A 19,605-nucleotide genomic window follows, 5' to 3' on the forward strand; every position below is an offset into this window, starting at 1 on the left:
TTCCTGTGGAAATGATTTAAAATAAAGGGGCGGGCTTAACAAGTCTTTGTTGCTTGATCGATCATTTCAGAAGTAAAGTATTATCTTACTACCACTCTCCCTAAAGCTGTCGCTTAAAAATGAACTGGGAAGGAAAGCTTTTAAAATTGACCTTTTGCTAAACCCCACCCCATTTTGGGCAACTCATCGCCGCGCTTCACCTCGGACAAGCTCGCATCACGTTTAAATCGCATAAAAGCCAGTGAGGGATATTGCAAAAACGGATTTTTCTTAAGCTAAATATTTGCATAGGGCACCAGGAGCACTTGCTACTGTGATTCCTGAAATTCTCTAATTATACATTTTTACCTTGATTGCTAGCTCAGCCTCATTGACCAGCAATTGTTAGGTTCGTGTTGGGATTTTATGAAACATTTTAGAAATAATATGAGGTTTAGGCATAATTATGACTTTGGCTGTGGTAACTAGTGATGAACATTTATTAAGTTATTTTCTCAATGAATGTTGGAATTAAGCTTCCCTGGAAAATGTCTGAGGTTGCAACAGTAACCAAGGGGGTGAGGCTTAGTGAAGGGTCAATTGAAGGTCAGATGTATAACTTATGTTCTTAGGATATTTTATGAATAAAGCTGGTCAAATCGACTGCAGTTATGTAATCTATTGTTCATATGAAACATGAGAAGACTCTTGAAACCAATTATAGTTTGAGCACTGTCAACCATTTCCCTTCAATGTATGTGTTTTGTATGGCTAGCTATATCACGTGTAAAGCCATGTAGATCTAACACCTTCATATTACCTTTCACATTTGTAATTTGTTACATTTCAGGGATACTTTACATTTCTTTTAAATTAAAACAACCAATTTTTTTTGTACATGATTAAAGACAATGCAAATACTATCTTGTATGCTGGGGTGAAAAGTTTTATTCTGTAGGTTAAAGAGCATTGATCTTTGCAGTAAATCTTGGCTGTGGGTACAATCAAAACACTTGACTGATTGTTGATTTAATTGCATATCTAGAATGTTATGCGGTATGTTGTCAAGGCTGTCAAATCTATATATAGTATGAGACTCTGCTCTTCCTGTAAACAACCTACTGTATACACTGACAGTGGTTCTGAGTGAATGACACAGGGAGAAGTACGAGCATAGGAAAGTTTGAGTCCATGCTCTAGTCCAGTGGTTCCCAAACTATGGATTTGTTCTGATTATTGTGTACTCAAACCAAAAACTGGTTTTGTGTGCATCTCTACATTGGGTACATCAATAAGTAGCCTGCATTGTTATGGTTCACAGATCAGAATTTACCTCAAGGGCACTGGCTGCACAGCAAAAGGAAATTCTTTGTTATACGTCAATATATTCTTTAACTGTTCAGAGAAAAGCACAGGTGATTGACACATTCCTCTTAGTATACGTACTTGGTTCTAGTTTCTTCAGACCTTCCAATTTTCCTGGGACTCTGTGCACTAGAAGAGCAAAGGAAGATGGAAAATACTGAAATATTCAACATCTTTAGAGAGAATTTGCAGCAGACTTGATCAAATCTGCCTGTGATTTACTCACAAGGTTGTGTTACCGAGTTAAATGAGTATCATAACTGATTTAGAATTAGAAATCATCATCAAAAGACCGAATGAGTGTATCATCATGTAAATCTGTTAGTCTTAACGCAGACACTGGATTTTCATCAATATTGCAATTGTCTGCAGCTGTTTATTTTGCTCTATTCCGGAACAATGAGGACTGTCTGGACATTAAATGTAGCAATGGTTTGCTCGCAGAGGACTACAGAGGCGAAGTGGCTACTCTTGGCAAACAAGTAGTGAATTTACACAAGCTATTGGGGAATCCACATCCCCCTACCTTCTTTTTTTCTGGAGTAGCTGGATGCCGCTCTGACCTGATGGGAGTGTCGCCGCCTTGTCGTCTCTCCATAACCAACTGGCCGGTGCTCTGCAGGCATCCCTCCCTGAAGGGGTCTCCCTGGAAAATGGAGTTCGCAGGATGCTTCTGGATGACTTAGTGGATGTTCCTATTCTTGATCCTGCCAACCAGCCATGGAGGCGCGTCACTCGCGGCAGAAGTCAAAAGCAGGGTCCTTTGGCAATTGAAGTTCCCTTGGAGGTGGGAAGTCCGGAACAGATACAGACATCAAACAGCTTTGCCACCCTGGATCCAGAGGTTCCTGGGGGCCTTCATCCCTGAGGGCTTCCACTTCAAGATCGGATCCAGAGGTATCTGCACTTTCGTCCCATATTCTGGCTCACTCTCCAGTGGCTTCTACGGTGAATGAGGCTTTGTTGGTTATGGGAGGCTTGAACCGGGTGCAAATACATTTTACATTTTTACATTTTAGTCATTTAGCAGACGCTCTTGTCCAGAGCGACTTCCAGTAGTGAATGCATACATTTCATACATTTTTTTCTCCGTACTGGTCCCCCGTGGGAATCGAACCCACAACCCTGGCGTTGCAAACACCATGTTCTACCAACTGAGCCACACGGGACCCAAATAGTAGCAGCGTGCAGGATTCCGCCTCTCACAAGTCCTCGACAGGTCTCCAGAATTATGCGAGGCGTAGGAATGGGCAGATTTCCTCTTCAATCTCGCCGGCTGTTGTCTTTGGCAGCTCTATTGTAAGACACGTCTCGGTTTCTGGAGCAAAGTCCCTGTGCTACCCCGGGGCTTAAGTACAGGATATTACTAGGCTGCTCCACACCGTTTCATGTCAGCACACAGCGAATAACGCTGTTGTACTTCATGTGGGATTTAATGACATTAGGAATGGTAGCTCGGAATGGCTGAAACAGGATTTTGAAGAATTGATTGAGTCTCTGCTGGATACCAAAAAATGTCCCATCATTGCTGGGTCGAGGTAGTGAACGTTTTAGCAGGCTACTAGTACTTCACAACTGGCTACGCGACTACTGCACTTCCTTGGGTGTAACTTTTGTAGACAACTTTGACACCTTTTGAAAGCAGAGGATTCTCTATAAGGAGGATGTGATCCACCCTAATCATTTGGGTCCCTGGATCCTGTTCAAACACTCAGCAGCGCTGAGACTATGGCTGATCAAATCAAGCTCATCAAAGGTATTTACTCCCATTAAATTGCATGATATCATTCCGCCTGATTTCAACTATTAGCTCTGGAACTTTGAATCCAATCAGGAAGCTTATTGTGGCTAGCTCACCCAGTTCTATTGACTCGTGTCTCCATGGATACTCCTGTTGTTTTCAAATCTCGCAGAGGGCTTGGACTTGCATATGAATGTGCGAAGGCTGATGTCTAAACTGGACTTTATGGATGTCTGGGTGCATGACACTAGCCCAGACCTTCTGGTTATCTCAGAGACCTGGCTGAATAATTTGATTGTGGATAAGGACGTTGCCATTGTGGACTACAACATTTCCAGATGTGATAGACAAAAAAAAGGGGGGAGGGGGTGGCTATTTATGTAAGATCTTCTCTAACGGCATCATGCTCTCTTAGAATCTCCGTCCCCAAAATATGTGAGCTGTTGTTTATAAAATTGTCCATAAGCCAAAATATGCATATTTATTGCTGCGGTCTACCGGCCCAAAACCACTTCGGCGGAGGCTGTTGGTATTATTTCTCATTATTTAAAACTCTTTCTGGTACCTGAACTGGTTGTGTTAGATGTAAATCTTGATTAGCTTACATATGCCTCAAATCATTTTAAGAATATCTTTCTTGAGTTCAACTTGACTCATCTGATAATGAAACCCATTTGGATGAATGTAAAAAACCTATCCAACTCCTCATTGATTGACCTTATCCTGACTCACCGTCCCCTTTAAGTATTTGGCAAGTGGTGTTTTTACAATTGATATCAGCGACCACTGCCTTATTGCTTGCATTGGAGATACCTAATTTAAACTCTGACCAGTGTATAATATTTTTTTGTCGCCTCAGGCGTTCGTTCATGATCTATATTCTTCAGAGATTCTTTCTATTAGTTGCATACCATACCCTGTTTTTCTCATCCATGTTTACCTCGCTGGCTGATAAACATGCCCCTTTCAAGGGACTCAAAGTCAAAACCCGAACTAATACATGGATTTCTATAGCATCCAAAATAATTTTTACAATGGAGACGTGCCAAGATGGATGTGCAGTGACTTCAATACAGCGCCCCCTGGCAGTCAGGGTTCATATATCACTCATCCAGGGTTTATACACATCATTGGTCCGACCTTCGTGCAAGCTGTCTGTATGCAAGCCGGTCCGATCCGCTCGGTACTGCTAGTGATGGGAATTCAAAGTCTTTTCGGGGGAGCCTGCTCTGTTCTCTTCATTCAAAATGATAAAACATATCTAAAATTAAAGCCAAAAGGTAGGCTACCATTATGTCAGATCGTGAACTGCGCGTTCAATTTTTTTTATATTTCTGGCCAAATGATTAATGCACTGAACCCCCCCCCCCAGCGTGGGCCATTGACGCGTTCTCCCCACTATTGATTGTTTCTGCTGTGAGGATTCACCCTCTTAACATAATTATTTTGTAACTTATCTGCAGAAAAACGTTGTTTAGCGCTGCAAAGCAGTAGTAACAATATGCAAATCATGGAGCCAAATAAATGTTTCCTCTTTCAGAGATGCGATTCGGCTCCCGACATTCACCAAAAAGATCCGTTCAAAATAAGCCGTTCGTTCGCCAACGACCCATCACTACTGGCTTCCATGACAAGGGATACACATGAACTGCTGTTTCAGCTTAAATTTGATACTCATCTATCACCTCCACTAATTGTCCCCACGAATCAAAGTCCGTCATTTTTCTAAAACTCGCGTGGCATTTCTGGATAGTCTTATTGACAGACATTTTCACAGAGTGGAGTTGCACGACATGTTTCTCAGGTCAGCATCGCCGATATGGGCTTCTATGTCTCTCGCTGCATCATTGTATCCAGGTAGTTTAGTTTCTGTACTGAAGCTTTTATATACACTAACCAAGCCCTTCTGCGTTCTCACTTACATGTCTCTCAAACCCGCGTGGCGCAGCGGGCTAAGGCACTGCATCTCAGTGCTAGAAGCGTCACGACAGACACCCAGGTTCAACTGTCGTGATTGGAAGTCCCATAGGGCGGCGCACAATTGGCCCAGCGGGTGTAGGCCATCATTGTAAATAAGAATTTGTTCTTAACTGTCTTGTTTTGTACGCTTTGTACAAAATAATAAAACGCAGAACTACAGGGTATTTCTTAACATAACTCTTTATTAACTAGCTACAACTGCATGTTCGCCTATCTCCAACCATGATCAACTGGCCATGACCTAACCGTCTGGGTGGTCTTAACCACAGTAGGATACGGCGGTAAAATGCATCCAATTATAATTCAGTATGTATTCACATATGAATATTACATTAACCTACTTGCCAAATTAAAGAAGTGAAGTCCCGCCTCTCAGAATAAGCAGTATATTCAAAGATTTTTATAACCTAACCAAGATAGACCACAGCCTGTCATTTTCAAATGGGAACAAATTAGCCATGGTGGGCAGAGCCAAGCACGAGCTAGCGAGATCCTATTGGTGCGTTCTAGCACATATTTGCATATTTCCATAGGGGACGCCAACAATATCTCAATTTGACTTTGCACTCTTTCTAAACAATGCCTTTTTTTTTTTTTACTTTGGCATATGGTAAAGTCTACAAAACCTTGTCCACTCCGGTCAAATATGTCTTATTGTCCTATCATAGAAAAAGAAGACACAACTGATATCATTATGGTCTTCAAACAAACGTTTAAAGTGCATGCCGCCACCTACTGTGCTGGAATGTACGTTCAATCGTAATCTGCCCAATTTTGTACGACCATGAAAATAAAATTCTAAACCAAATAAATCCCTAAACTTATACCATACCCTTCCCACTCCCCAAAAAACACTCCCGAAACCCATTAAACTTTATCTATATCATGCTGAAACACTCCACCCTTAGAATCGCTCCGCATGTTAACAACCATTTCAACAGTAACATCTGTTACCCCCAATATCTCTCTTGCCGTCTTCACAATAACCTTCAACCTGGTATTTCTGCTTTCCACAACCCGAGTCGTATTGATAATCTTACCAATAAAAGCTATGAAGTCAACTTTATTCATTATCAAAGTGTCCTTTGACACCGCACATTCATGAGCACACAAGATTTCTGAACAGGCCTCTAAACCATGCCAGGACCATCAGAAGCACCAGCCCAGACAGTAGGTCCACTTACTACAGGAACATCCATGTAAACTCCATCAGTCCTCACTGTAGTTCTACCAATCTGTCTTATGGCCTCTGCATATGATACATGACTGATCCTACAGTGCCTTGCAAAAGTATTCATCCCCCTTGGCGTTTTTCCTATTTTGTTGCATTACAACCTGTAATTTAATTGGATTTTTATTTGGATGTCATGCAATAGTCCAAATTGATGATGATGATAAAAAAAAAGTGGTACGTGCATATGCATTCACCCCCTTTGCTATGAGGCCCCTAAATACGATCGGGTGCAACCAATTACCTTCAGAAGTCACATAATTAGTTAGATTGCACACAGGTGGACTTAAATTTAAGTATCACATGATCTCAATATATATACACCTGTTCTGGAAGGTCCTGGAGTCTGCAACACCACTAAGCATGGCACAGCACCAAGCAAGCGGCACCATGAAGACCAAGGAGCTCTCAAAACATGTCCGGGACAACATTGTGGAGAAGTACAGATCAAGGTTGGGTTATAAAAAAATATCCGTAACTTTGAACAACCCACAAGGCACCATTTAAATCCATTATTAAAAAATTGAAAGAATATGGCACCACAACAAACCTGCCAAGAGAGGGCCGCCCACCAAAACTCACAGACCAGGCAAGGAGGGCATTAATCAGAGCGGCAACAAAGAGACCAAAGATAACCCTGGAGGAGCTGCAAAGCTCCACAGCGGAAATTGGAGTATCTGTCCATAGGACCGCTTTAAGCCATACACTCCACAGAGCTGGGCTTTACGGAAGAGTGTCCAGAAAAAAAGCCATTGCTTAAAGAAAAAAATAAGCAAGCACGTTTGGTGTTTGCTAAAAGGCATGTGGGACTCCCCAAACATATGGAAGAAGGTACTCTGGTAAGATGAGACCAAAATTGAGCTTTTTGGCCATCAAGGAAAACGCTAGTGTCACCTGAAACACCCTAGGAAAACGCTGTCTGGATAGGCCTACATTGGATTATTAAAGTGATAGGCTAAAGAACTTTGGAGAATTTATATAATTTTGAATACACACATGGATTTCAGTAAACAAATGGATAAGACTTCTATTATCTTTGATTTAGTTCCTATTGCAACTCAGACAAATGACAGAATGGATGACTGTTAAAGGAATTTTATATCTTGATGATAATAATCAATAATCAATTCGCCTTGACTAATGCCCAAGGTTTGTAAGACAATGGGTTAAATAATTAGGCAAGGACTCAGCTTTCTGCAAAAGGTTTCTGTAGCTTTATTCATGAGAACGTTCTGAGGTCAGGATAACAAAACAGTCATTTTATAGTTCTTGCTTACTTACGCACATGCATTTACACACAAACTGTTGGTGACCTGCATCCCCCATTGACTTCCCACCCTGTTATCACTACCTAGCTCAGCCTGTTCCTTTCCCTCAAGGTTAGGAACCCTTTGAAGTTTTACTCCCTTTACCATCTGTCCCCTGCTCTCTATACTAATTGCATACACACATTTCTTTCCCTCTCCAGTGGTTCCTCAACTTTCTGGAACTAATCAGACCAATCGATCACTACATTGATCATTACATTGATTATTCATTAACCATGCTGTATGACTAATAATTCATCATGGTTTATTGATTCATTTACCCAGGGGCGGAAATCCCGGGGGGGACGGGGGGGACACGACCCCCCCATCCTTGGAAAAATATGATTTGTCCCCCCCCAATATATCACTGAAACATAACTATGTAATTTAAATAATATTAATAATATGCAATGAAAGCAATTGTGCTGATTATAGACACTTAACCTGTTATGGCTAGGGGGCAGTATTTTCACAGCCGGATAAAAAACGTACCCGATTTAATCTGATTATTACTCCTGCCCAGAAACTAGAATATGCATATAATTATTAGCTTTGGATAGAAAACACTCCAAAGTTTCTAAAACTGTTTGACTGGTGTCTGTGAGTATAACAAAACTCATTTGGCAGGCCAAAACCTGAGAAGTTTCCATGCAGGAAGTGTCCTGTCTGACAATTTCTTGCCCTTCTTGATTATCTCTATCCATTACAGAGGATCTCTGCTGTTACGTGACACTTCCTACGACTCCCATGGGCTCTCAGAAGGCGGCAAAAAGCTGAATCGTGGCTTTGCAGGCTCTGGCTGAAAAAAAGTAGCGCATTTGGGTAGTGGCTGGTTACAGTACTGTGAGACTCAGGCTCGTGCCCGCTTTGTTTTCTTTCGTCTGTTTACCTAAACGCAGATTCCCGGTTGGAATATTATCGCTTTTTTACGAGAAAAATGGCATAAAAATTGATTTTAAACAGCGGTTGACATGCTTCGAAGTACGGTAATGGAATATTTAGAAATCTTTTGTCACGAATTGCGCCATGCTCGTGACCCTTATTTACACTTCGGATAGTGTCTTGAACGCACGAACAAAACGCCGCTGTTTGGATATAACTATGGATTATTTTGAACCAAACCAACATTTGTTATAGAAGTAGCAGTCCTGGGAGTGCATTCTGACGAAGAACACCAAAGGTAATCAAACTTTTGTAATAGTAAATCGGAGTTTGGTCAGGGCTAAACTTGGTCGGTGTCTAAATGGCTAGCCGTGATGGCTGGGCTATCTACTGAGAATATTGCAAAATGTGCTTTCACCGAAAAGCTATATTAAAATCGGACATATCGAGTGCATAGAGGAGTTCTGTATCTATAATTCTTAAAATAATTTATGTTTTTTGTGAACGTTTATCGTGAGTAATTTAGTAAATTCACCGGATGTTTACAGGGGGTATGCTAGTTCTGAACGTCACATGCTAATGTAAAAAGCTGGTTTTTGATATAAATATGAACTTGATTGAACAAAACATGCATGCATTGTATAACACAATGTCCTAGGGTTGTCATCTGATGAAGATCATCAAAGGTTAGTGCTGCATTTAGCTGTGGTTTTGTTTTTTGTGACATTATATGCTAGCTTGAAAAATGGGTGTCTGATTATTTCTGGCTGTGTACTCTGCTGACATAATCTAATGTTTTGCTTTCGCTGTAAAGCCTTTTTGAAATCGGACAGTGTGGTTAGATTAACGAGAGTCTTGTCTTTAAAATGCTGTAAAATAGTCATATGTTTGAAAAATTGAAGTTTTCGGATTTTAGAGGAGTTTGTATTTCGCGCCACGCCCATCATTGGATATTGGAGCAGGTGTTCCGCTAGCGGAACGTCTAGATGTAAGAGGTTAGTGCGTTTTTAAGTTTCAAAAGATTGTGACCCCCCCACCCTTTGCCTCACAATGTTTTGATCCACTGCCAGTTCCTTAGTTGGCAAGGTAACAGAGGGGTCGTATCTACTGTCTGAAAGGCACTCAATGAACGTAACTGAAGTGAGGTTAATCCAGTCAATCGCGCACACACACTAGCTGAATATGCAGAGCTAGCGCGCAAATATGAAACTATTAAGCTAGCTAGTACCTATTCCATTTATGTGGCCTCATCAAAGATGGAATCTTTGCTATCGTCAATTTATTCCAAGATCAACATGCAGATGATGTAAATTAGTGCTTCAAAGTCCCTGCGATAAGGTTAGCGATAAACTGAAGTCCAAACTGAACAGAACTACACTCTCTTCTACCATTGTCTTAAATATACTGCTCAAAAAAATATAGGGAACACTTAAACAACACATCCTAGATCTGAATGAAAGAAATAATCTAATTAAATACTTTTTTCTTTACATAGTTCAATGTGCTGACAACAAAATCACACAAAAATAATCAATGGAAATCCAATTTATCAACCCATGGAGGTCTGGATTTGGAGTCACACTCAAAATTAAAGTGGAAAACCACACTACAGGCTGATCCAACTTTGATGTAATGTCCTTAAAACAAGTCAAAATGAGGCTCAGTAGTGTGTGTGGCCTCCACGTGCCTGTATGACCTCCCTACAATGCCTGGGCATGCTCCTGATGAGGTGGCAGATGGTCTCCTGAGGGATCTCCTCCCAGACCTGGACTAAAGCATCCGCCAACTCCTGGACAGTCTGTGGTGCAACGTGGCGTTGGTGGATGGAGTGAGACATGATGTCCCAGATGTGCTCAATTGGATTCAGGTCTGGGGAACGGGCGGGCCAGTCCATAGCATCAATGCCTTCCTCTTTCTGGAACTGCTGACACACTCTAGCCACATGAGGTCTAGCATTGTCTTGCATTAGGAGGAACCCAGGGCCAACCGCACCAGCATATGGTCTCACAAGGGGTCTGAGGATCTCATCTCGGTACCTAATGGCAGTCAGGCTACCTCTGGCGAGCACATGGAGGGCTGTGCGGCCCCCCAAAGAAATGCCACCCCACACCATGACTGACCCACCGCCAAACCGGTCATGCTGGAGGATGTTGCAGGCAGCAGAACGTTCTCCACGGCGTCTCCAGACTCTGTCACGTCTGTCACGTGCTCAGTGTGAACCTGCTTTCATTTGTGAAGAGCACAGGGCGCCAGTGGAAAATTTGCCAATCTTGGTGTTCTCTGGCAAATGCCAAACGTCCTGCATGGTGTTGGGCTGTAAGCACAACCCCCGCCTGTGGACGTCGGGCCCTCATACCACCCTCATGGAGTCTGTTTCTGACCGTTTGAGCAGACACATGCACATTTGTGGCCTGCTGGAGGTCATTTTGCAGGGCTCTGGCAGTGATTCTCCTGCTCCTCCTTGCACAAAGGCGGAGGTAGCGGTCCTGCTGCTGGGTTGTTGCCCTCCTATGGCCTCCTCCACGTCTCCTGATGTACTGGCCTGTCTCCTGGTAGCACCTCCATGCTCTGGACACTACGCTGACAGACACAGCAAACGTTCTTGCCACAGCTCGCATTGATGTGCCATCCTGGATGAGCTGCACTACCTGAGCCACTTGTGTGGGTTGTAGACTCCGTCTCATGCTACCACTAGAGTGAAAGCACCGCCAGCATTCAAAAGTGACCAAAACATCAGCCAGAAAGCATAGGAACTGAGAAGTGGTCTGTGGTTACCACCTGCAGAACCACTCCTTTATTGGGGGTGTCTTGCTAATTGCCTATAATTTCCACCTGTTGTCTATTCCATTTGCACAACAGCATGTGAAATTTATTGTCAATCAGTGTTGCTTCCTAAGTGGACAGTTTGATTTCACAGAAGTGTGATTGACTTGGAGTTACATTGTGTTGTTTAAGTGTTCCCTTTATTTTTTTGAGCAGTGTATATTTAATGGTCTCGTTGCAAAAGCTAAATTGTCGCAAGGGAACTTTTATTTATTTATTTTATTTCACCTTTATTTAACCCGGGTAGCAAAGATTATAGCAAACACCACTGAAACGGAATTGGTGCTCGCTAGCTTTGCAAATTCAGCTATTGTTGGAAGCCAGCCAATATGAAACAAACTATTAAAATTACAAAAGGTTGCAGCATATGTTGTGTAAATAGTGAACTCATACAGCTGTCAACTCTTGTCATTTTAATCCATTTCACATTTGCTAGCTACCTTTTAGATCGAAGCCCAAATAGAATGATAAAAGATAAGATGATAGAAGCCCATCTCCTACTGTAAATAACCTACACACTGTGTGTGTGTAGCCAGCCAGCCAGCCAGGTAGAAAAATGGCAGAAAAATAAAAGACGGACATCAGAGTATTTTTCAGTACACCAAAACGCAAAGTAAGAACCCTAGTAGCCTAATATCTCAAAGACTAGTTGATAAAATGTTCATAAGAAAGAAATGAAATTCTAATGGAAATGTTTCACAATGATGTCATTAGGCAGAGCAGGCAACAGATGGTACACAGACAGCAGAGTTGGGGACAGATATGCAGAGACAGACTGGCAGAGACAGGGAGTCTCAGGTAAGTTTGTTGAGTCTTTGTTTGGCAACATTATGAAAGGTTCTCCATTTTTTTTACTTGTAAAATAGGAACATAATTGGAAAATGCCATGGATACCCCCACTCGCAACTTAAACTGGTGACTGAACTAAGATTTGTTAAAGGCAATGGTATTGCTGTTGTGATTAGTTGTGTAGTTTTGGGTACCGGTAGTTAGGAGTACGGCAAACACCTTATTTCTTTGGTTCCTCAATATACATTTATCATATTACAAAGTAGGCTGTGTTACAGCACTACTTTTGGTGTCCCCCTCAGGAATTGCTCTTGAGAAAATGTAATGTAATTGTCCCCTCCAAAGTTGATATCAGATTTTCGCCCCTTCATTTACCTTTATTAGATAATTCTCTTATCAATGACATACTGATTGACTGAACTGAATGAAGGATGAATTAAATGTTCAAATATGTTGGAATGATGAGTTGCACGCATCATGCATGCTCTGCACTTTATTTGGCTAATATGCAAATAGTCCTACATTAGGGTACAATGACTCTATGGCTGCAGGCCTCCAGAAGGGCATCTTCTGAGGCTGAGGGGTGCTTTTCTGAAGGCGCATGCTGCTGTGGTGTTGCATGGAGATCACAAGCTCTTCAACTGGGCAGCAGTGTTGCGATGGAGGGAATAGCCTATACAGAGACTACCGAAGACCACTGTAACAGAGTTATTGTAAAGTGTGGGAATAAGCTTATGCCAGATTTAGCCTACATTTAACCTCTCCCTTGTTAATGTTCATGACCCGATACATATAAATCATGTCATTATTTTAAATTCATATTAACCCCTCCTTCAGAATATGTTTTGGCAAGCTTTTCAATTATAAAATAAATGTCTAAATATTGTATAAAAAAGTATTTTGAGTGGCAAAGACTCCAGGGGTCATACATAATTCATAGATTCACCAAACATCTATTATTCTATGTTTCATTATTCCTGGTATATACCACTGGTTATGATTGCAGAGAGAATGGGATGGTGCAATATTGAATAAGTCATATTTTGATAAGGTGCATGCATGGGGATGTCCACATGCTGTAGAGATACACCTAACAGACTGAAACTTCACTGTTGAAGGAATAATACAGCTAGTGAGATAAAGACTTGCGCTGGCAAACATATCCATTACATTCGCTACCTAAATGGGAAGTAAACTCAATTAAGTAATAGAGAATGGAGACTTTTAACTTGAAAACATGCAGGATACCACTTTCTGGTTTCCCTGACTTCCGTTTTTTTTTATACTGTGTTGTGCTTGTTCTGTAGCACTGCTTGGTGTAGGTTTTTTTTGTTGGTGAGATGAAACTGCCAAAACTCTGAAAGGTATTATTGTACGTCAGAATTGCAACACAAGATTTGTTCAAGCCTAAAATGTTAGTCCGTAACCGTAACATGGTGTTTGTATGTTTACAGATGAAATTTCACGTTTACGTTTCATGTTTCATGCATGGCTTTTCTTACAATCCTAACGATACGTACGTTCAACCTTTTGGCAGATATCTGGCTCCATGGTCGTTGTGCCAAAGGCGGGAATGCAGGCGACAAGCTTAGGTCCAAAATAAACCCATAGAAATGCATTTTAGCAAAAGTGAAACCTCTTGCTTCGCCTCTTCCTTTATGGTTTACACACAAGCCCCTTCCTGCCTTTCACGGCAACAAAATTGAGAGATCACATCTTCCTCTCTGACAAGCGGTTTCAACTCGCTATTTGAGGTTTGGTCCGACAGAATGGGTCATATGGACACTGAAACACATTGAGACATTATTTTACTATAATAGAGGAGAAGTTAACTCTCTATCAATACCCTTTTTATGTCTCTACTACTCACACCAGAGCAATACTCATTGAGAGTATCAATGAACATTGATTCTGCTCAGTTAGTCGCAAGCAGCATTGGGCTACAGCTAGCAGCATTATAGCCAAAGACTGTTATACAAGTCTAATCTGTGTTTTATAAACGTACAATAAGCATAAAACACACTTATGCAAGGAATTGTTAACGCGTTCTCATTCTGAGAAATAAGGTAGACCACATGATTTCAACATCTGAACAAAGTGGACAGGCTAACATTCTTTTTGAACAGTTGAAGACAGACAAAATGGTGTGTTCATAACAATTCAATTGTTCAACCTTGTTAGCTAGCAAATAGATCCAAGTTGACTAAACATGAAATATAAAGATTAGCTGGCAAATCACTAGCACATGAGCCTGATTAGGTTTGGATTTCTGATCTTTAACTATTATTAATCATTAGTTATATTATTAATCATTATTTATAATAGAGACATGAGGGGTGCCATAAGTAAGCTTGGGAGGGGCTAATTGCAGGGAAAATGGTCACATGTGGCAGTACTGTTAAGGGAAGGAACCTTGTCACTTAGCTTCCTGCCTAGCAATAACATGCAATGTTTAGTGATAAGGAGGAGACTCCACCCAAAGTGGGGTATGTATACTACTACGGGTGAAACCATCTTTTGGTCTGTTCAGCTGTTCGATCCTTTGGGAAGAATAAACTTGGTTTGAGCTTTCATAGTGTCCGTTGAGTTCTTACTATGATAATTAGAACCTAACAGGCCTAAGAGATTGTTGATGAGACCTGTGTTAATTTTCTATATGCAAATCAAATCAAATTTATTTTTATATAGCCCTTCGTACATCAGCTGATATTCTCAAAGTGCTGTACAGAAACCCAGCCTAAAACCCCAAACAGCAAGCAAAGCATGTGAAAGAAGCACGCAATGCCTGCTACAATAAGTTCGTCATTATTAGTGAATGTGTATTATGCATGGTTCTAGTAAAATTTGTAACAAAAAAGGGTCTTTTCATAGACCAACTTGAAAGCCAGAGCAGTGAGTATTGCAAAAAAAAAGCAGGTTAAACTATTTTGATGAATTAATTAAATGATTAGTGGGTACTATGTTTTTCGAAGGCTTATATTAAGCCTAGGTATAACTTCACAGGCCCTGAATTCATTTGATTATTTATGACTGTTTGAAATGCAGTGTATTTGACCTTTAATTGTACAACAACAACGCTTATTTAGAGAAAACATATATATATATATATTTGGGGTCATATATAAAGTTTGGGGTCACGTAGAAATGTCCTTGTTTTTGAAAGAAAAGCAAATTTTTTGTCCATTAAAATAACATCAAATTGATCAGAAATACAATGTAGACATTGGTAATGTTGTAAATTACTATTGTAACTGGAAACGGCAGATTTTTTATGGAATATCTACATACGCGTACAAAGGCCAGCATCCCGGAGTTGCCTCTCCACTGTTGACGTTGAGACTGGTGTTTTGCAGGTACTATTTAATGAAGCTGCCAGTTGAGGACTTGAGGCGTCTGATTCTCAAACCAGACACTCTAATGTACTTGTCCTCTTGCTCAGTTGTGCACCGGGGCCTCCCACTCCTCTTTCTATTCTGGTTGGAGCCAGTTTGTGCTGTTCTGTGAAGGGAGTAGTACACAGCGTTGTACGAGGTCTTCAGTTTCTTGGCAATTTCTCGCATGGAATAGGTTTCATTTCTAAGAACAAGAATAGACTGACAAGTTTCAGAAGAAAGCTATTTGTTTCTGGCCATTTTGAGCCTGTAATCAAACCCACAAATGCTGATGCTCCAGATACTCAACTAGTCTAAAGAAGGCCACTTTTATTGTTTCTTTAATCAGCACAACAGTTTTCAGCTGTGCTAACATAATTGCAAAAGGGTTTTCTAATGAACAATTATCCTTTTAAAATGCTAAACTACAGGATTTTTGTTGTTATTCTGTCTCTCACTGTTCATATAAACCTACCATTAAAATGATAGACTGATCATTTCTTTGTAAGTGGGCAAACGTACAAAATCAGCAGGGGATCAAATACTTTTTTCCCCCACTGTAGGATATAGGAACAAGTCCTATATCGACATAACCTGAAAGGCTCCTCAGCAAGGAAGAAGACACTGCTCCAAAACCGCCATAAAAAAGCCAGACTACGGTTTGCAACTGCACATGGGGACAAAGATCGTACTTTTTGGAGAAATGTCCTCTGGTCTGGTGAAAGAAAAAAAGAACTGTTTGGACATAATGACCATCGTTATGTTTGAAGGGGGAGGCTTGCAAGCCGAAGTACACCATCCCAAATGTGAAGCACGGGGGTGGCAGCATCATGTTGTGGGGGTGTTTTGCTGCAGGAGGGACTGGTGCACTTAACAAAATAGATGGAATCATGAAGGAGGAAAATTATGTGGATATATTGAAGCAACATCTCAAGACATCAGTCAGGAAGTTAAGACTTGGTCGCAAATGGGTCTTCCAAATGAACAATGACCCCAAGCATACTTCCAAAATTGTGACAAAATGGCTTAAGGACAACAAAGTCAAGGTATTGCAGTGGCCATCACATAACCCTGTTCTCAATCCCATAGAAAATATGTGGGCAGAACTGAATAAGCGTGTGCGAGCAAGAAGAGCTACAAACCTGACTCAGTTACACCAGCTCTGTCCGGAAGAATGGGCCAAAATTCACGCAACTTATTGTGGAAAGCTTGTGGAAGGCTACCCGAAACGTTTGACCCAAGTTAAACAATTTAAAGGCAATGCTACCAAATACACTCAATTAGTATGTAAACTTCTGACCCACTGGGAATGTGATGAAAGAAATAAAAGCTGAAATAAATAATTCTCTTTACTATTATTCTGACATTTCACATTCTTAAAATAAAGTGGTGATCCTAACTGATGTTAAAGTTGCGTCAATTCGATCTGGTATCAGGACAAAATAGTCAGCACATAGTAACTTCTGATTTCTTTGTACTTTAATTAATGCAAACACTTGAATGGTAAATGTGTGGTTCGTATATACAGGATCTCTGTAACACCTCGCAGGGCAAAACAGAGAACTCAAAATGACATCATAAGTTCTTCATTAAATACTCTGACAGAGATAGTTCCCGCTCACTGCTGGCCTGTCGGAGTAGAGGCCTGGGTGTGGTTTAGACTTACTCCAGCCTATCGTTGGCGTGCAGGCTGGTCCCAGCCTCCAGACGCATCTTTGTTGCCAGGCATAGTTGTCTTCTAGCTTATCTTCGTGTGTGTAACCGAGAGTCAGACACCCAAGGACAGTGCCTGTTCTTGTGCTACAGTTATCTTCCATTCTACCAGCCCCTCCCGTACACCTGTCCTTGAGCGGCCCCTCAACCAGGCATTGTGTGTGTGTGTCAAGAGTCTACTCAGCCTACACTCCTACTAGCCAGCAACCCTCCAGTTAGTCATGTCTATTATATGTCGCTCAATCTATGTTAATACAATATAAACCTCTTAGTGCATTACAGTCCATTCATACTTAGGCCTACATCTACTGTAAATGGTAATGCATCACATCTAATAAGTGAAATAAAACCCAACACTGACCTAAGACAGGGAGTTTTTACTAGGATTAAAAGTCAGGAATTATGAAAAACTGAGTTGAAATGTATTTGGCTAACACGGAGCCCAAACCGGCTGCGCGCGTGTGCCATCATGCATAAATGTATTTTGTTCCCCCACACCAAACGCGATCACGACACGCAGGTTAAAATATCAAAACAAACTCGGAACCAATTACATTAAGTTGGGGACAGGTCGAAAAGCATTAAACATTTATGGCAATTTAGCTAGCTAGCTTGCACAATGTCTTCTACTCCGACAACTAATCCACACATAAAACGGTCAACGGAAACGTTTCTAGTCATCTCTCCTCCTTCTAGGCTTTTTCTTCTCTTGACTTTATATTGCGATTGGCAACTTTCATAAATTAGGTGCATTACCGCCACTGACCTTGTTCGTCTTTCAGTCACCCACGTGGGTATAACCAATGAGGAGATGGCACGTGGGTACCTGCTTCTATAAACCAATGAGGAGATGGGAGAGGCAGGACTTGCAGCGCGATCTGCGTCACAAATAGAACTGACTTCTATTTTAGCCCTTGGCAACGCAGACACTCGTTGGCGCGCGTGAGCAGTGTGGGTGCAATAATTGAATACTATAGATTTCTAAATTTATTTTGCAACGCACGCGGCGCGAGCGATGTAGTCAGCCTGTAAGGTGTATGTAAACTTCCTACTTAAACTGTGTATATATAACATTCTATTGGTTGCAAAAATTTGGTATAAAAATGGAAATTGAAAAATGTGAAGTTTTGAATCCAGCATAGTTTTGCGTGTCAATTCATAAACCATGGAATCGGTACATCGAAAATCTCTTCCCAACTATTTTGCAATTTATATGGCACAGCTATATTTTTTGGTCCTTAAATGAAATTGGTATATATTTTTATTTATCACAATTTTCTTTAACCATTTTGGTCTTTAATGCAGGGCCGAAAGACAAGTTCCTTACTTTTTCCCCCTTCCACTTGCCTCTTCCATTTTTTTGTGGTAATGCTGCAATTAGTTGGTTGTAATTTTGGGTAGAGCAGACATTTCCATATGTCTGTGTTAGCTGCATGTGTGACATAACTCCAGCAGTCCTATTTATGATATAATTTACAAAGATTATACCTTTTTTTTATTTTATTGAAAAATACGTTTTTTTATCAAATAGTAGTTGAGTTTAACCACAATGTTTGTTGTATTATTTGTTCTGTCTTTTCAGGTCGATTAAACTGAAATTGCAACCAAATTTCTAAGGCTTGTTTAAAAAAGAACGATATTTCGGAGATTATTTTGTTTTCAAATAACTGAAAATGAGCAGTTGTAATCTGAATAATGGGAAAAAGGCCATTCTCAAACATGGGGTGAGACATTCTTACTAATTTACTAGAGAACCATTTTGGATTTAAGTATAACTTTTGTATGACTGATGCCTTTAGTGAGAGTTCTAAATATTTAATAATGTATGACTGATGCCTTTAGTGAGAGGCTTCAATATTTAATCATTTCTGCCCTCTGAATTCACATTAGTTATATAAATAGGCCCTTTTAATTTTGTCTAGCTTGCCATTCCAAATAAAATTGAATATTTTTTGTTCATATAATTTAAAAAGCAGGTCACTAGGTGTAGGCAAAACCATAAGCAAATAGGTAAACTGTGATATGACTAAAGAGTTAATCAGGGTAATTTTTTCACAAATAGACAGGTATTTTCCTTTCCATGGTAGCAAGATCTTATCACATTTTTGCTAACTTTCTATAAAAATTTATTGGAGTGAGATCATTTCTTTCTTTCAGGATATGTATACCGAGTATGTCCACATCCCCATCAGACCATTTTATTGGTAAACTACACGGTAATGTAAAAGTAGCATTTTTTTGTGATCCAATATGTAATCATAATTCGGTTTTAATCCAGAGAGGTTAGCAAAAGTATCTAGATCCTCTATGAGCCTGTGTGGTGATTCTAATTGCGGTTTTAAAAGAAAACATCAATCATCAGCGTACAATGACACCTTTGTTTTTAAACCACGGATTTCTAATCCCTTAATATTATTGTTGGAT

The 19,605-nt window shown here is 40.5% G+C and overlaps 1 protein-coding gene and 1 long non-coding RNA gene across 2 annotated transcripts in view; one reads left to right on the forward strand and one right to left on the reverse strand.

Moving 5' to 3' along the window:
• Window positions 1-2,729: 2,729 nt before the first annotated feature.
• LOC106571215 (NACHT, LRR and PYD domains-containing protein 12) overlaps window positions 2,730-19,605 on the forward strand; it is a 33,563-nt gene continuing 16,687 nt past the window's right edge. Inside the window, exon 1 of the mRNA XM_014144005.2 lies at window positions 2,730-3,100. The gene's annotated coding sequence lies outside the window, so the exon portion shown is untranslated. The remainder of the gene's footprint in view (window positions 3,101-19,605) is intronic.
• On the reverse strand, window positions 12,576-13,779 carry LOC123727267 (uncharacterized). Its single transcript, XR_006759146.1, has 2 exons — window positions 13,618-13,779; window positions 12,576-12,794 (listed from the first exon to the last, which is right to left on the reverse strand). It is a non-coding gene; the product is annotated as an uncharacterized lncRNA (long non-coding RNA).

The sequence above is a fragment of the Salmo salar genome, chromosome ssa15, assembly GCF_905237065.1.
Source record: "Salmo salar chromosome ssa15, Ssal_v3.1, whole genome shotgun sequence".
In the NCBI taxonomy this organism is placed as follows: Eukaryota; Metazoa; Chordata; class Actinopteri; order Salmoniformes; family Salmonidae; genus Salmo; species Salmo salar.